Source organism: Aythya marila (genome assembly GCF_965140915.1).
Source record: "Aythya marila genome assembly, chromosome: 2".
NCBI classification, from domain to species: Eukaryota; Metazoa; Chordata; class Aves; order Anseriformes; family Anatidae; genus Aythya; species Aythya marila.
Genome location: NC_139043.1, coordinates 68,371,983 through 68,387,525, shown reverse-complemented (window position 1 = coordinate 68,387,525; position 15,543 = coordinate 68,371,983).

Here is a 15,543-nt window from a genome sequence, read left to right as displayed (position 1 = left end):
GAAGCAGGATGATATTTGATTTCAGAACAACTTTTTGAAATCTCTTTTTAGAGAAAGAAAGGGATAAAATTATTGACTGTAATTCACATTTAGAAAAGTCTTTTCCTAAAGGAGGAAAAGGTTGGGGAGAACAGGGGAGGAGCTAGTACAACCAAATAATTACCCCATTACCCCTCACAATTTGAGTCTAAGCTACTGATCTAATACATTAAAAAAAAAAAAAAACAGAATTCACCAACATCGTCCATATTCGAAGCACAATCAACAGATCCAGGTGAAAATTAAAGATGACAGAAAGCATCAAACCAAAGTTATAACTGCAATAGAAATGCAAAGGACTCTGTTTAAATGAATTACTAAATCTGTCTGGACATAACATAGGTGAATCACCATGCCATAGATAATATAGAAGAGGTTGTGATTAGGCAGGCTAATAGCCTATAGCCAGTGGCTATATAGACAATAGATGTCTCGTTCTGCTATTGCAAATCAACCTTTGATGCATGACTAAAAGAGCAGCCAAATATCTAAGCACAAATACAGGTACAATAGAACTCCAAAAGGGAGAGAAAAAGACAAGAAAGATCAAAGATATTGAATGGTTTCTGTCTAAGAAGCAATTAAATAGTCTGGAATATTTTGCCTGGAAAAAATAAAAATAAAAAAATCTGAGGGGGCATCACTAGATCTATAAACCAGAAAGTGGCATGAAGAAAACAGTATTGTTCACTGCTTCTTTGGGGGGCAAGAACTGCCAGGCATCCAATGAAAGTCTTGGTAAATAGGTTTGAAATGAACACGAGAGTACTTTCTGCACATCACACTTAGTTTAGCTTCTGTCACAAGGTGTTGTGGATTCTATTAGTATACATGGGCTTTAAAAAGGGCAAAGTATTTCCTGGAATAAAAATCCAGAAAAGATTTTGAATACAAATATATCACTGCTTGCTCAGGGAGTCCCTAAGATTGTGAGAAAACAATGAGGGAAAGTTTCAGAGATCTGTCACTCTTCACACTATTGCAGGATGAGAAAGCAATGAGCATGCTCAGCAAGGAGGTAAATCATTCTTCTTGAGTGTTCTCTTCAGTTTTTTACTCTGCTTTGTTTTGTTGTTGTTGTTTGTGTGTGTGGTGCTTTTTTTTAATGTGAAAACTGAATGAGGAGGAGGAGATGGGTTGTCCAAGCTCGTCCAGACCAAAGAAGGGGAAAGAACATGTTTGTCAGAGTTAGCTACCTAGATCAGGAGAACTAAGAGAATTTCTAGAAACATGTTCGTATAGAATAAGGACTTGAGCAAGAAAGCACCTGGTAGTTCCCCATTTTTGTTGTGAGATGAGTTTCATTGAGAGAGTGTCAGTTAAATAACAGAAAGCTCCCATTACTAACTAACGTTCATAAGCTTTAGTTAGTTTTCCTTCAGGTCTTAGCATGCTGTAGGTCTAATAGGAATGGATTTTTTTTTTTCTTTTTTTCTTTTTTTGACACTTCCAATTAGGTTTTCTTCCTGCCAGTTTCTGAGGATCATTCCCTGGAGGCAGACATGCATCCTTGCCCTTGTTAAATGCATTTGAAATATTACTACTATTGTCAGGAACTATACTATTGACTGAACTGCTCCAGAGTCCATTCATGATATCTGATGGACATGTACCCCCTTAGAGAAGTTATTGTTCCTGAGTACGCCTCATCTATGTGAAGGAGGGAGATATTACTGTGCTTTGTAACTAGTCAAAGCACACACAGTATCCACATCATGAGACGGCAGAGGGACCAGCTACTTTAAGAGACTTCAGCAGAAACTGCAGGTGCTCTTCACTGGCTACTCCTAACTCTTTCTCCTAAATGAGTTGGGACAGGTGTTCACATACAGTCACCCATTTCATAGCCATGTGTTACAACAGAGTCCTCTGAATGCTGCGTCAGACTAAAGGTGTCAAGATACTCATAAATGCTTTAGCAAATCAAGGATATGTATGAAAAGAGGTTATTTCAGGGTTAAGTTTAAAAGCAGTGAATGTACAAAAAAACATGATACAAGTTCATCACAGTCACTGATGTCAAAAATCTCTTCATCTGAAACTGAACTTATACCAAATGAAATTCTTATCCAGCAATTGTGCCACAGGCTCTAAACACAGCCAGAGACCTAATAAGAAATTCATTTATTTTTTCTTATAAGTAAACATAAACATTCATATAAACATTTCAGATAATGTCTTTAGTGCTCTTGACAATATAATCTAATGCTCTTGCAACACTGGCTACAAGGACATGTACTTTTACTACACACTTACTATTATAAATGTGCAGAGGTCAAATTCCCTATTTTGGCAGGAGTACCTGAGTATTTCTATACTAAAATAATTATTACAAGGACAAGCCCTAAGACAATATAGAATCCAATTAATAATATTTGCAATAATAAGCTATCTTAAATAGAACTAAGTCAGGAAGTCAGTAAGCTGTATTTTTTGATTGTTGACATTTTAAGGATAATTCATTTAAAGGAAGTAGAAATGCTACACCTCATATGAAGCCCTTTCCCATCCCAGGTTGGACTGTAAGTGCGTTAATATCTGTGCAGTTGGAAGGAAAAGAATTTGCCGAGATATTTTAGTCCTGTAAATAATGGTTTCATTAAGAACCATACACAACTCCACAGGGAACTCTAAATATTAAGATTGGTAATAAAATCATTAGTTGGTTCAAGTTATTCAGCATGTCATGGAGCCCTAAAAAGTTAATGACTGTTAGTTAAGAGCCAACTACGGATGGACCAAATGTTAGCCTGTTCATTTAAAATGGAGTTGGAAATAGTACTTCACAGTGGGGAACAATCCTCAACAACAGGGCAAAGAGCCTGGGTGCTTAAAGAGCCTTTTTGATCACTAATTTCTAGCCACAGTCATAAAACCTTTTGTGAGGTCTAAGAGTAAAGGTTTTGAATGCATACCAATGACTCATAAAATCCTTGCGAGAACATTAAATACTTATTAACAATAAAAAAAATAAAAATAAAAATAAAAAAACAGTTTGGCCTCCAGATTCAAACCCTACAAATTTCCTAGAACATAGACCAGATAACTTGAAAGTTTACAGCAAATGCTTTCCTCCTGGAGAATCTGAGACAAGATTTTATGTGCAGACATGTCTGTGACATATATATGTGTGCACATATAGAGAGAGGGAGGTAAATCAAAATCATCTGGATCTCGGAAGCCCCAGTAGCCCGATTGCCGCATGAAGCATTATCTCAGAACACATTCAGGTGCACACAGGTGCCCAAACCCAAGCAACACCATAACCATGCTGGCACAGCTCTGCCACCAGGCACGGGTAGCGACTCAGGAGCAGCCCCTACCCGGCTCTCCAAGTGGAGCAGGCTCCATGCCAGCACTGCCAGAGCAAAGCAGAGCACAGCTGCCTCCCTGCAGCTTGCTGCCTCCCCCCTCACACCTGCCACCTGCCACAGCCCCACAGAGCTGGGTGGAGGGCAGTGGGATGCTGTGGCAGTGGGATGCTACAAGCAGCCAAGTGACTGGAGGTGGAGGGGACCGTGCCAACCCGCAGTTCCACCCAGGGAGTAGATGCTGTGGATGGGTGCTGAGGTAGGGAAGGACAGTCACTTGGCAGGCTTTCCACACTGCAAAAATAAAGCCAACCCAGTGCTCCTTCCAGGAGGCTGAATTGCAGCTCACAGACAAGAGCATCCACTTCTGCAAAACTCCAAGAGGGTTTTTTTCCTCATTGCTGTGCAGACTGAAGGCCTGAAGGCTATAGCATTTCCGCTGCTCATCTAAGAAGCACCTCGCTGCAGCTTTAGCACAGCCACAGTAGGAGCCACAGCTGCCGTAGCACTGTTCTTTCAAACATGATAAGAAGCCAACACGGCAGAACTACTTGCATAGCAAATACACACAATCAGTGTTTTATGTTGCTGTTGTTTTCAATTTTTTGAATGCTTTTGGCAGTTTGGGAATAAAACAAGTAAGTAGCACACATTTTGTTCCCAGCTATTTTTCCACTTTTTTTTTTTTTTTTGAGAACTTCTTTCATAGGATCAGACAGGGTGTGTCAATGCATAAGAGGGAAAATGTTTTAATCCCATGCCTGCTTCCTTCATCAACTTTTCTGAATATCCCTCATCAAAAAACACATTTTTTTCCCAGTCTTCATAAGGTAAAATACTGATATCATCTCTAGTATACTGAATAAAAAAACATCCCAGTGAAAAATAATTTGTATTCTGGACAATTACACATTAGTCTTGGACACTAATATTTTATCACATTTAACAACAACAACAAAAAAAGGCCATTAAAACTCCAGTCCCAACATCATACCAAAGCTTTTCCTCATTTCTCAAAAAATGCATTTACCTAAGGACCCCATTTCAAACAAACAGATAACATCTCCATTTCTAGTTCTGTACACATCTATGTATTGTTTCCATTTTAAAAACCAGTCTACTAAAAAATCTTCCCACACTTGCGTTACCAAGCTTCATAAGTGCAATGACAGTGCTGCTAAATGAAGTATACTTTGGGCTAATTTTATGTTTTTATCACAATACTGGCGAAGTATTAGGAAGCTATTATTTTGTCAGCCTTCTCATTTAGCAAAGCAGCTTCAATTTATTAACAATGTGGAGTGTGAATGAATCAATATGTTTCATTGGGCAATGTGTCATTTGTTAATCGGATATTGATGAGATTATTGACGCACAGCTAATTAATCTCAAACCCTGCGCTAGCCTTCATATGTTTCCTTAATTATGTTCTTCATCTTAGTCTTCCAACTTTGGCATGCAGACGCTGGCTTGTAGACAGTGAGTGAAGTAAGCTGTCAGAGGGTCTTTTCACACATTTACAATCCTTTGGCAGCAAAATTATTTTCCTACTTGTAAATAGGTATCAAACAAATATTTAATAATATTTGCCAGAAGACTGATATTGATTTGGCAGGGAGTCACTCCAAATTAGCTTAGCAAGAGATCTTGCATCAGAAGAAGCACACTTAGAAAGATATATCTAATGAGCATTAAATAATTATGGAACTATAAACCTGTAATCACTGGGAAGTACTAAAATTGCTTCTCTGCAGTCATTATCATTGCACTCCTGGCTGAAGAGACCTAATGTAACAGGATTTAGTTTTTCCCCTCCTGCTGCACAAAGACAAATGTTTTTTTTTGGTGCTCTTATTTTCTTTTGCCAGTTGGCCAAGTTTAGCAAAAGGAAAACAGCCTCTCTAGTGAGATATTAAAATACAGGAGTAATTTCATAGGGTGTGACAGGGGTCACACACCCTAACTTTGTAGGTTGTAACAGAGGTCTGCCTAAGGAGGGGGCAGGGTGGATTAGTTCATTTTTAAGCATCCCCTTCTGGCTGAGGACACAGCCCTCTGGTGGGATGCAAAGACCTGCCAAGAGCTGTTTTACCCATTTTAGCTGGAGTCAGCTGAGGACACTGGTATCCCGGGTGCCATGGACAAAGGGAACTGCAACAACAGAGTTTAATGGGGTGGCACCCAGCTGGAAACCCTTTGTGCTACCTACTCAGGCACCATAGCTTTAAAAGATGTGTCATTTGCATTTGGCTTATAGTTTTCTTATTTTTTATTAACCCACAGAAACAGAACCAATGGACTGTTTCTGGGTCCTGCACCTGGGACGGGGAAACCCTGGCTGCATGTACAGACTGGGCGATGAGACGCTGGAGAGCAGCCTAGAAGAGAGGGATCTGGGGGTCGTGATAGACAGCAAGTTGAATATGAGCCAGCAGTGTGCCCTGGCAGCCAGGAGGGCCAATCGTATCCTGGGGTGCATCAAGAACGGCATCGCTAGTAGGTCAAGGGAGGTGATTGTCCCGCTCTACTCTGCGCTGGTGCGGCCTCACCTCGAGTACTGTGTGCAGTTCTGGGCACCACAGTATAAAAAGGACATGAAACTGTTGGAAAGTGTCCAGAGGAGGGCTACGAAGATGGTGAAAGGCCTTGAGGGGAAGACGTACGAGGAACGGCTGAGGTCACTGGGCCTGTTCAGCCTGGAGAAGAGGAGGCTGAGGGGAGACCTCATCGCAGTCTACAACTTCCTCGTAAGGGGTTGTCAAGAGGCAGGAGACCTTTTCTCCATTAACACTAGTGACAGGACCCGCGGGAACGGGGTTAAGCTGAGGCAGGGGAAATTTAGGCTGGACGTCAGGAGGGGGTTCTTCACAGAGAGGGTGGTTGCACACTGGAACAGGCTCCCCAGGGAAGTGGTCACTGCACCGAGCCTGTCTGAATTTAAGAAGAGATTGGACTGTGAACTTAGGCACATGGTCTGAACTTTTGGGTAGACCCGTGCGGTGTCGAGAGTTGGACTTGATGATCCTTAAGGGTCCCTTCCAACTCAGGATATTCTATGATTCTATGATTCTATGACTAAATAGTAAAGTAAATCACAGTGAAGCCCACTGCTAAGTAAAACAGATCTGCTTTAACTGGACAGGGGTCTTCTCTGGCAGGAACATAGATGCTGCACACATTTTGATTTATGAAAATACCATTCAACGTATCTATTCCACCTCTGTAATATCTCTCTTAAGCTCCATAACAATTTTATTTTTTTTTTTTTAAATAAGGGACCTATAACATTCAAGTGGAACTTTCAGTTGTCAGCTTCAAACAAAGATTAGGGCAAAGAGTTTTCATTTCCCCTCGTGTGAAGAAACTTTACAGAGGGAGACAATGTGGACTAGTGCTCCAAACATCTCACTGGTGCTGTTAACACCTCCAAGGTGGCCATCTGACATGTCCTGCTCACACAGGACCAACCTGACCATTAAGTTTAGCATCAGGTGAGAAATTCCCTCAAGTCTGTTTGGCAAAGATTGGTACAGTACTTTTTGTCCCTGCCTACAACCATCAGGAAAATCTACCTTAAATTCCCCACTATTGCAGAGAGCTAAGACACAGATGAGAAACCCATTGCTATTGTACATACCATCAGTCTTTATAGCTTTTAGGAAGGGCTTGACACAGTGTGCTTACAGGCACTTGGAGAAGGCATTTTCCACCTCCAATTAGCAAGGTCTCATTTTCTCAAACAGCCCTTTGCAGCCCTGTCCCAGACAACCCTAAGCTTTAGGCTTCCTGCTGGCTATTTGCAGAACAGCCACGAGGAGGTGAAGAGAGGCCAGTGCATCTGGGCCATGAGCTCAACTAAATACATGTATGTGAATTAGGGTTTCAGGGTAGAAAGAGAAGGTCAGACTAGCTAACAGACAATTGGAAGAAGGTGCTTTTTTCAAATACAGTTCAGAATCAGGCCTTCCAGACAGGAAAAGTAACTGGACATAAACTGTGAGGTGAAAATGGCTTGTAAACAACCATGTAAGCATTTTTGTCTGCCTCCAGAAATTCAGGTAATGGAACTAGAAATGGTCCTTAGCATTCAAAAGCAAATTATTTCAGCAGCATGACATAAAGCTGTGGGAATCCATATTATCTTTTCATGCATCATAAGAGGTGAAGACTACCATGTTTTCAGCTAGCAGTGTTTCACCTTATTTAAAAAAAAAAAAAAAAAAAAAAAAAAAAAGGTTTTCAAAAATTCTATCACATAACTCTTATTTTTTATATACTGAAAGCAAGACAAGAAAACAAGCACAACAACTGCATGGCTCACTATTCATTGCAAGCCAATCAAATACACTTGAATATGGATCTTATCTTAAAGTATGTGGCTTCTCTCCTGAAAATGAAATCAATGCTAATTTTATTCCATATTTATTGAGACCTTTCTAAAGTGAATCAATGGGCATCTAAATCTTAGATAACCAACACTGACTTTGTAACCTTCAGCATCATACCAGTATTCACAGCTATTTGTTTTCTTTTTCAAAAATGTTGACCTACAGGTTTATGCTGTGATTTAGTCCAGTACTGAGAGAAAGAAAGAATGATAAAATTTTCATTTGATATGACAACACAGCAGTAATCGTCCTAATTGGCCTTTGTTTCTGTTTGTCATCATTAATTATTCTTTGCATAAATTATCACATCTATGACTACAGCATTTATGATCAGTGTGTTCCTAAATATGTAATTACCAGAATCTTTGCAGCAATACATCTACCTGGGAAATTGATCCTGAAAATAACAAAGATTATTCTAGAATTATAAAAACAAAAAAATATTCCTGATCATATTTTGGCCAAGTGTGATCTGTACAAAATTCTATTAACAACAGAAGTCACAGTATTCCCAAACAAAACAATTAAGCATTGCATGCCAAATTAACCAGTCCATGCCAAACACAGCAAAATATTCAACCCCCCTCTACACAAACACGCTACCCTGAAATGGGAAATGGAAAAATATAATGTGAAAACAAAACAAAAAACTAAATTATTTTGATTATTTTTTTTCAAAACAGGTAACATTATTGATATTTTCTTTTCTGCCAGCCAACCCAAACCACAGTATTATTTGCACTACTTTCTCGAAACAGACATGAGATTGGTGATGGTGTTTCCTGCAGGATTACCAGCCCTGGGAGAGAGACATCCCACCCAAGCGCTCTTCCCATCTAATTGAGCTGCCTCAAAAATAACAAGGCATTTTCAGTGTATTGTCTACTCTGCTCCATCAGAAATCTGACAAAGGGTTGTATTCAAATTATAAGCCTTAAAATATTTCTGTTGCCTTTGAACATTATTACACTTCCAAGAAGTTGTTCGTAATTTTATTCAAATAACCCATGCAATATCAATTTCAGAGGTCTAGTCTGTTTTCCACATACCTGCCCCAAACTACTAGTGCTTGCCTGAATCTGTGCATCTGCAGAGTGCTTTAAGAGTGTTGAGAACAATTACTTACTTTATTCCTAAAACACTGTACGTATGCCTATTTTGTATTGTATTTATGGAACCAGTTAAATTTCTAATCCCCCCACAATCCATGGCAAACTTACTTCAGGTTTGTACCAGGGAAAGAAAAGGCTCCACATATGAATGGTATGATTGAACACTAGAACAGGAAGCCAAACATACACATGAACTTCTAAATAAATATCATTTTACATTTGATCAGAAGATTTTAAAAATCAAAAAGCCAAAACCCACAGTCAGGCTGTGTTTTCATTTTTACACCTGTATAAGTGCACTGTGTGCTTTGCAACAGGGCTGCTCCAAAAGCAGGGCTGACAGGAGGATCACACCCCTATCAGCACGGTTTTTCTACAAACAAAGCTCTTTAATACCCAACCTCTGAATTTCCCTACATGCTACAGATTTTACCCAGTAAACCCTACATTTTCAAAGTCTATTCTACATTTTCTTAATTCTAATTAAACAAATCTTAATCTTGACTTTAATGGCTGCAATTATGATACTTCATTATGTTAAATGTTAGTTGCAACATAAGAATAAATTGTATAAACAGTTTAGCTACAATTGCATGGAGTCTAACTGTACATTACTCATTAACAAGATGTGGGTAGCAGCAATTATAACATTTCCTCCTAATGTCCCTATTTATTGAGTCTCAGCAGCAAGCCCCCTTTTCACAACACACACTGATTGACGATAGCAGCTTTTGTACTTGTGAAGAACAGGCACAGTAACCTGCTGTGTGCCTGTAACTCAGATCGATGGAAGTACACATTAGCTCTTAGCCTCACAGGCCGGAGTTCCTGAAGGTCAAAATAGCCATCAGCATCACTGTAGGGTACAGAAATCATTTCACAAATTGTGAACAAAAACAACACAACTTGCTTTGCAGTTTGATTATTGTTTATAGATACAGCAAGCCAAGAATTAAAGCATAGCCTTGAGGCAACGTAATTATTTACAGCTGAAGACTCATATCATTATTAGCGTGCTCCTAATTGCTTGAAGTTATATCAATGTTAGCTGATTTAACACATTTTTGATAAGAGGCATGGAAATTGTCTTCTCTGCATATGGAATGTTAGACGATCTCTTTATTTTTAAGGTCTTCCCTTCTCCCCTTTCTTTCAAGCCATCCCTTTTTTGCCATTGAAAAAGGCCCCACACCCATAAATTCTCCTTTATTCTGGATGTCTGTAACCATCATTGCAGTGCTTTGTTCCTGCAGAACCATATATTTGAATTTAGCTGGACTAAAACAATACCAGGTTTGGGTTTTCACTAACCATAGACTTGATAATTCCATACCAGTATCAACTAACTAGAAAATAAATCACCCAAATTGCTTTGGGTGGCATACCCTAATCTTTCACTTTTCCAGACAGTACCTCAGCTGAAAGCCAGCTGAAGGAAAACTGCACAAGACTCCTCACAAAAGGCAATAGGCGAAGTCTCATGGACTCAAATGGAATCTGCTTTAGGCCTTGCATAGACATTTCTGAAGACAGACAAGGGTTATTTAACACAACACTACAATATCCGGTTCCCCTGATCTACAGAAAAGATACATTAAGATTGTTATTAATAAACCAGAGCAAGAAGTGATTTGGGAATCTCTCTTTTCACCTGACCTGCAATTTGTACACTTAATGTGTTCCTTTCTTTCAAAGCAGGGGAGTAGTCAAGGGCTGACATAGGCAAAGCCTTGAACCACTTCTGGCTGCACACCAAGGAGAGGTGAGTTTGTGTGGGTGAGGACAGGAGGTAGGGACTCTAAGAAGCTGTGTGGGGAAGCCACTGACAAAATCTCCCCTCAACAGCACTGAATGAAGTTTGCTCAGGTAACTATAAGTGTGACATTTCTGAAGTTGGGGACATTCAACTTTGTAACCTTGAAAATGCTAATTTCAACAGTGTATGTTACACAGTCTTCAAGACAAAAATTCAGGTAAAGTTTTATTTTCCTTCTATATCTTCCTTCCCATTCTTTTATTAAAGCACTTAAGTTTTAATCTACACATCAGATGGTTCTATCTTGAGTCATGCTGTAGACAGCAGAAAGAGGCTGTTATTTCACAACTGGATCCAAGAAAATGCTGCAGGTATTGCCCACAGGTCCAGTGTGGTATTCATGACACCCTACACAGCAGTTGGAGACCTTGTTTGAAGTACCACCTTCCACAGCAGAGCAAGCCCAACCCAGACTGAAGAAGCACCAGCAAAGAGCCCTGCATGACAACACGGCTGAAGGTTTTGCTTGCTTCCCTTGGCAAAGTGAGGGCTGAAAAGGACAGGATTGTCATTAGGGGTGAACAGGAGGGTAGGAAATAAAGTCACTGTCTATGTTACTTTCAGAGATTTGTCGGTTTACAGAAGTAATCCTGCAACAGGACTGCCAGGGATGCTGATGGTCTTCAGCATTTCCCCACCTCTTTCCTAAACAAAGGCTTAATTTTTTGTGACAAATTCAAAATAGTTAAACACATCCTTCACTGAATTGTGGCTCAGCCAGCTGAAGATTCATTTAATTGAGCTAATTCTTCTATAGATGTGTAACAAAGACCACACCAAATAATTACAAAGCAGGCTATTTTAAAATAACGGTCCAACTGCTAGAAGTTACAGCATCTGGCTACTGACAGGGGTGATGCTAGATGAATTACATATTTCAGTTTCCATCAAGGAAAATCTTCCATTTTTGTCTGTGAACGAGGAAATAAACTGCAATAGTGTGTGAAACTGTCATAACAGCTTTTTACAACTGAGACACATTAAATTACCAGCAATCAATATCCTGAGGAAAAAAAAATAAATAAATAAAAAAAAGAAATAGATTTGCTAGGAAGGAATAAAGAAGCTCCAGTTATACCTTGGAGCTTGAGTGTGCCCAGCACCAGAGAACTCTCAACAGAAGCTGAGAGAAACAGGAACAAAGCACAAACGTGCAGACTGCACAAGGAACTATGTCTGGGAACAGAAGAACAGAGCTATTAGGAATTAACTTTTGAGCACACATCATGGTGTTCATAAATAGAAACAAGAACTTAGGGAGAAACTTATATGAACCAAGTAAGAGCGAATCATGAGGCTGAAAACACCAAGTCTTGGCTGTTCCTCTCCCATATAATTAAAAACTAAATGACTACCTGTTGTTCCTCACTAGGTACTTTGTAGTCTTGCCATCTTATAAATGGGTCTTCTGCCACACAGCCTGTTTTTCTGAGACAAATAATGGCTTCTGCAACGACATGTGGGTTTTCTGCTGTATGACTCATACACCCCATACTTTTCAACCATTTGTGTTTTCTGATGCTAGCTGGAGTTGCACAGCACTCAAAGTCAAGGAGAGCTACTACAGTAAATGGAAACTGCTGTCAGTATGAACCAGATTAGTCAATCCCTATAGCACAAGTGAATTTCAGATAGCAGCTCAAGCATGACCACTATGATCACAGCCTAGTGTTTATGTATACACAGAAACAATGAAGTGGCCTGGCAATCACTGGAAATACATTCCTCAAGCTTTCAGGCTATGCCAGGCTTAAAATTGTGGTCAGCTCATGTGGGAGAAACTAGATCAACTTGGATTGCATTGCAGCAGTTGTAATTGAATTGTATATTTTGCCTTTCTATAAAACTTTCAATGCTAAGCACACGGCAGCCTAAATGACCTTAATATATAGCACTTTCTGTGCCTCCAAATTTTCAGATCTACACCACAGACTCACACATGTCCCACCAGCACAGAGAGCCGCCATGCACCACCCTGCCTTGTCAAAGCCATGAGGTTGGCAGACCAAAGAATCACAGCAGCCAGCAGAGGAGCCCCTGGGATTTGCTGGGGTTGCTAATAGGAAAAATACACAAGTTTGGAGCAGACTCTGGCCATATTCAAGTCAACAGGAGCTCTGCTGCTTCCTCAGGCCAGGCTAGGGTGATGCTTCTCAAGTTTGCTCAGGCAACTACATTTGGTACTTGTAACGTCTACCTACCACACTGAAGTCTGCTAAACAAGGCAAGAAACCCCAGCATTTCTCCCTCCCACACCATCCCAGGATAGATCCCTAGAAAATCTGTCCATTATCCCACCCTTTCTCTTTATTTTAGAATTCAGATAATTCAGCCAAATTTTATATACATGTACGTAGTTACATATGACTTTTATATCTATCTATATAAAATCATTTCTTTGCTTCACATACTGCCCCAAGTCACGGTCACCCTGGTACCTGCAAAGGCTTGGCCACCTCATCCTGCCAATGATCCCTGGCCCAAAATGATGGACTCCACTTCCTGCACCACAACTCCACAGGAGCCTGGCAGACTATGGCCTCACGTCCACCTTTATAATATCTTAAAATGACCAACATCCGTTGAAAATACCAACTTTTCACTTAGCCAAAATTTCCTTAACTTCCTCTTTATTTGGTGAAAGATTTCTGCAGAAAGAAATTTGACAAAGGTTCAGTTTGAAAGAAAGTTTTCTACATAAAACAGAGATTTTCATTTTTAAACTCAGCACCAGATTAGTCAATAAAAACACACATCTCTGGTTCAACTCCCCTGCCTGAGATACCAAGGAAAAGAGAAAAAAAAAAAAAGAACCAAACACTTGCTCACCTCTCACTGACAGAGCCAAGACAAAACACACACAGTGATGTTTTGGGGACATTTGCAGCACAGGAATGAGTAATTACACTACTTTTTTAAATAGAATTTCCCAACTCTCGACTTACGTTGCTGTGACAGATGAAAAGACCTACCTCTCCCAACCTTGCTTTCCAATATTTCAAAGCTGTAATATCTATCGTGGTTAGCAATTCACCCAGTTTTGCCTATAAAAGCAAAAATTCATCCTCATTTTTCTTATTCAGAATTCAGTTTTACTTCCCAGTGTCCAGGCAGCATCATGAGACCGCAATAGACAGGCTGGAAAAAATGAAGGAGAAGCTATAATTTAAACAAAGACACTGATATAAATCTTCTACTGTATAAAACTACTGTTCCACAAGTCTGCAAGGCTTCTTAAATACGAAAATTAATATTACAGAGAAGGAGGGGAGCAGTGTACATATGAAATAGTCAACAAACAGTATTTGACTTGCTCAAGGGAACAGGGCAACCCAGACATTTTAGGACACTCCAATACACTTTAGCTAGAATAATGTTTTCAATTAACTAGTTCTCTTCTCTGAAAAGACCTAAATATTTCTAATAACAAAGATATGCAAGGAAGAACATTCCTGTTATTTACCAAAGTTGAGGTGACTTTCACATGGTGAAGGAAGACAATATTTCAGAAGTTAACTTTTTTTGTGCTCTACCATTTTCCCCCAAGACCAGAACAAATAAAACTTTTTCACTGAAGCTGCTTCTTCTGGCCACATTTTCTTGCAGAAATTTGTTCTAAGGCATTTCCTGTCAGTGCTTCCCATCATTCACAGACGTTTGCATTTTTTTTAATATATATAAATTTTACTGTCCATGGCAATAAATATCACATCTGTTATCCGCAGCTATCAATATATCGAAGAGACTGCTTTTCCATCTCATATGGTTGTGACTAGCTTTCAGATTTATCTCCCAGAATTCATCCCTTCTTGTCTGAAGAGCAAAGTAAATCTGCAATAGCCATTAACTATTACTTTAACCAGACCTAAGTTTCAGAGTACCACACGGCAACCTCTCAGCTCACTACTGCTCAAAGAACTGCAAGTGCCAAAGTGACCATATTATCAAATAAAAATAATACTTGTTGAAAGGTCCAGGTGTAATTGTCAAAATCATTTCCATGGCATTGAATATAAATCTCACAGGTATAGGAATGAAGTTGAAGTTATAGAAAACAATGTAGGGATGTGACTACATATAATATCACAACATATGTTAAATGGGAGTAAGACACATTTCCCAGCTCACTGTCACAGGAATGTGACCAGTTACAATCAGAACCCACATCAGGATGGGACTCCAGGTAGCCAAATGATGGGCATACACCTAATGTGGAAATCCGCATAAGCACAGGAGAAATGCAGAGTATAGCAAATATCCTGATTTAGGCATCAAGTGAACAGGGTACATGATTTCTATAAAAGACTTAATCCTAAATAGCAACTAAAACATTACTTTGTAGATATTATAGTTACTCTAAGAGAAAACCTGGGTTTATATGATTAAGCAAATAAAGTCAGAGTAAAAAATACCCTAGAGTTTAAACTCTCACTTGCAGGCATACAATAATGTTTCATTATCTCTGTATAATATAGAGCTCTTACATTATTCAGCCAATAGTCTGTAATTAAACATAGAAAAGATTTCCCACAGCTTGAGGTACACACAGGCACAGTATTACATGTGTGTTGTGGAGCCCAAAAAACTCAGTTTCTTAAACATATTACAGCAGAAAAACAGCACACATTTGCTAGAAAGATAACATAAGCTACCCAAAGTTTCTAGCTAGGAAGTGAACTGTCCTTCACCCTGTCTGAAGTAAAATTAGCTTTTACGTCTACGGCAACACCTTAGTTCCAGATTCACTCCGAGTTCTGCTAGAAAAGTTGGACACTAGTACATGCCCCTGTGGTGATATCTGCAGCTTTTAAAACAGCCAGCTTGAAAGAGAATCAAAAATTTTATTTCTTCCTGACCAAATTTTTAACTTCCCTTGT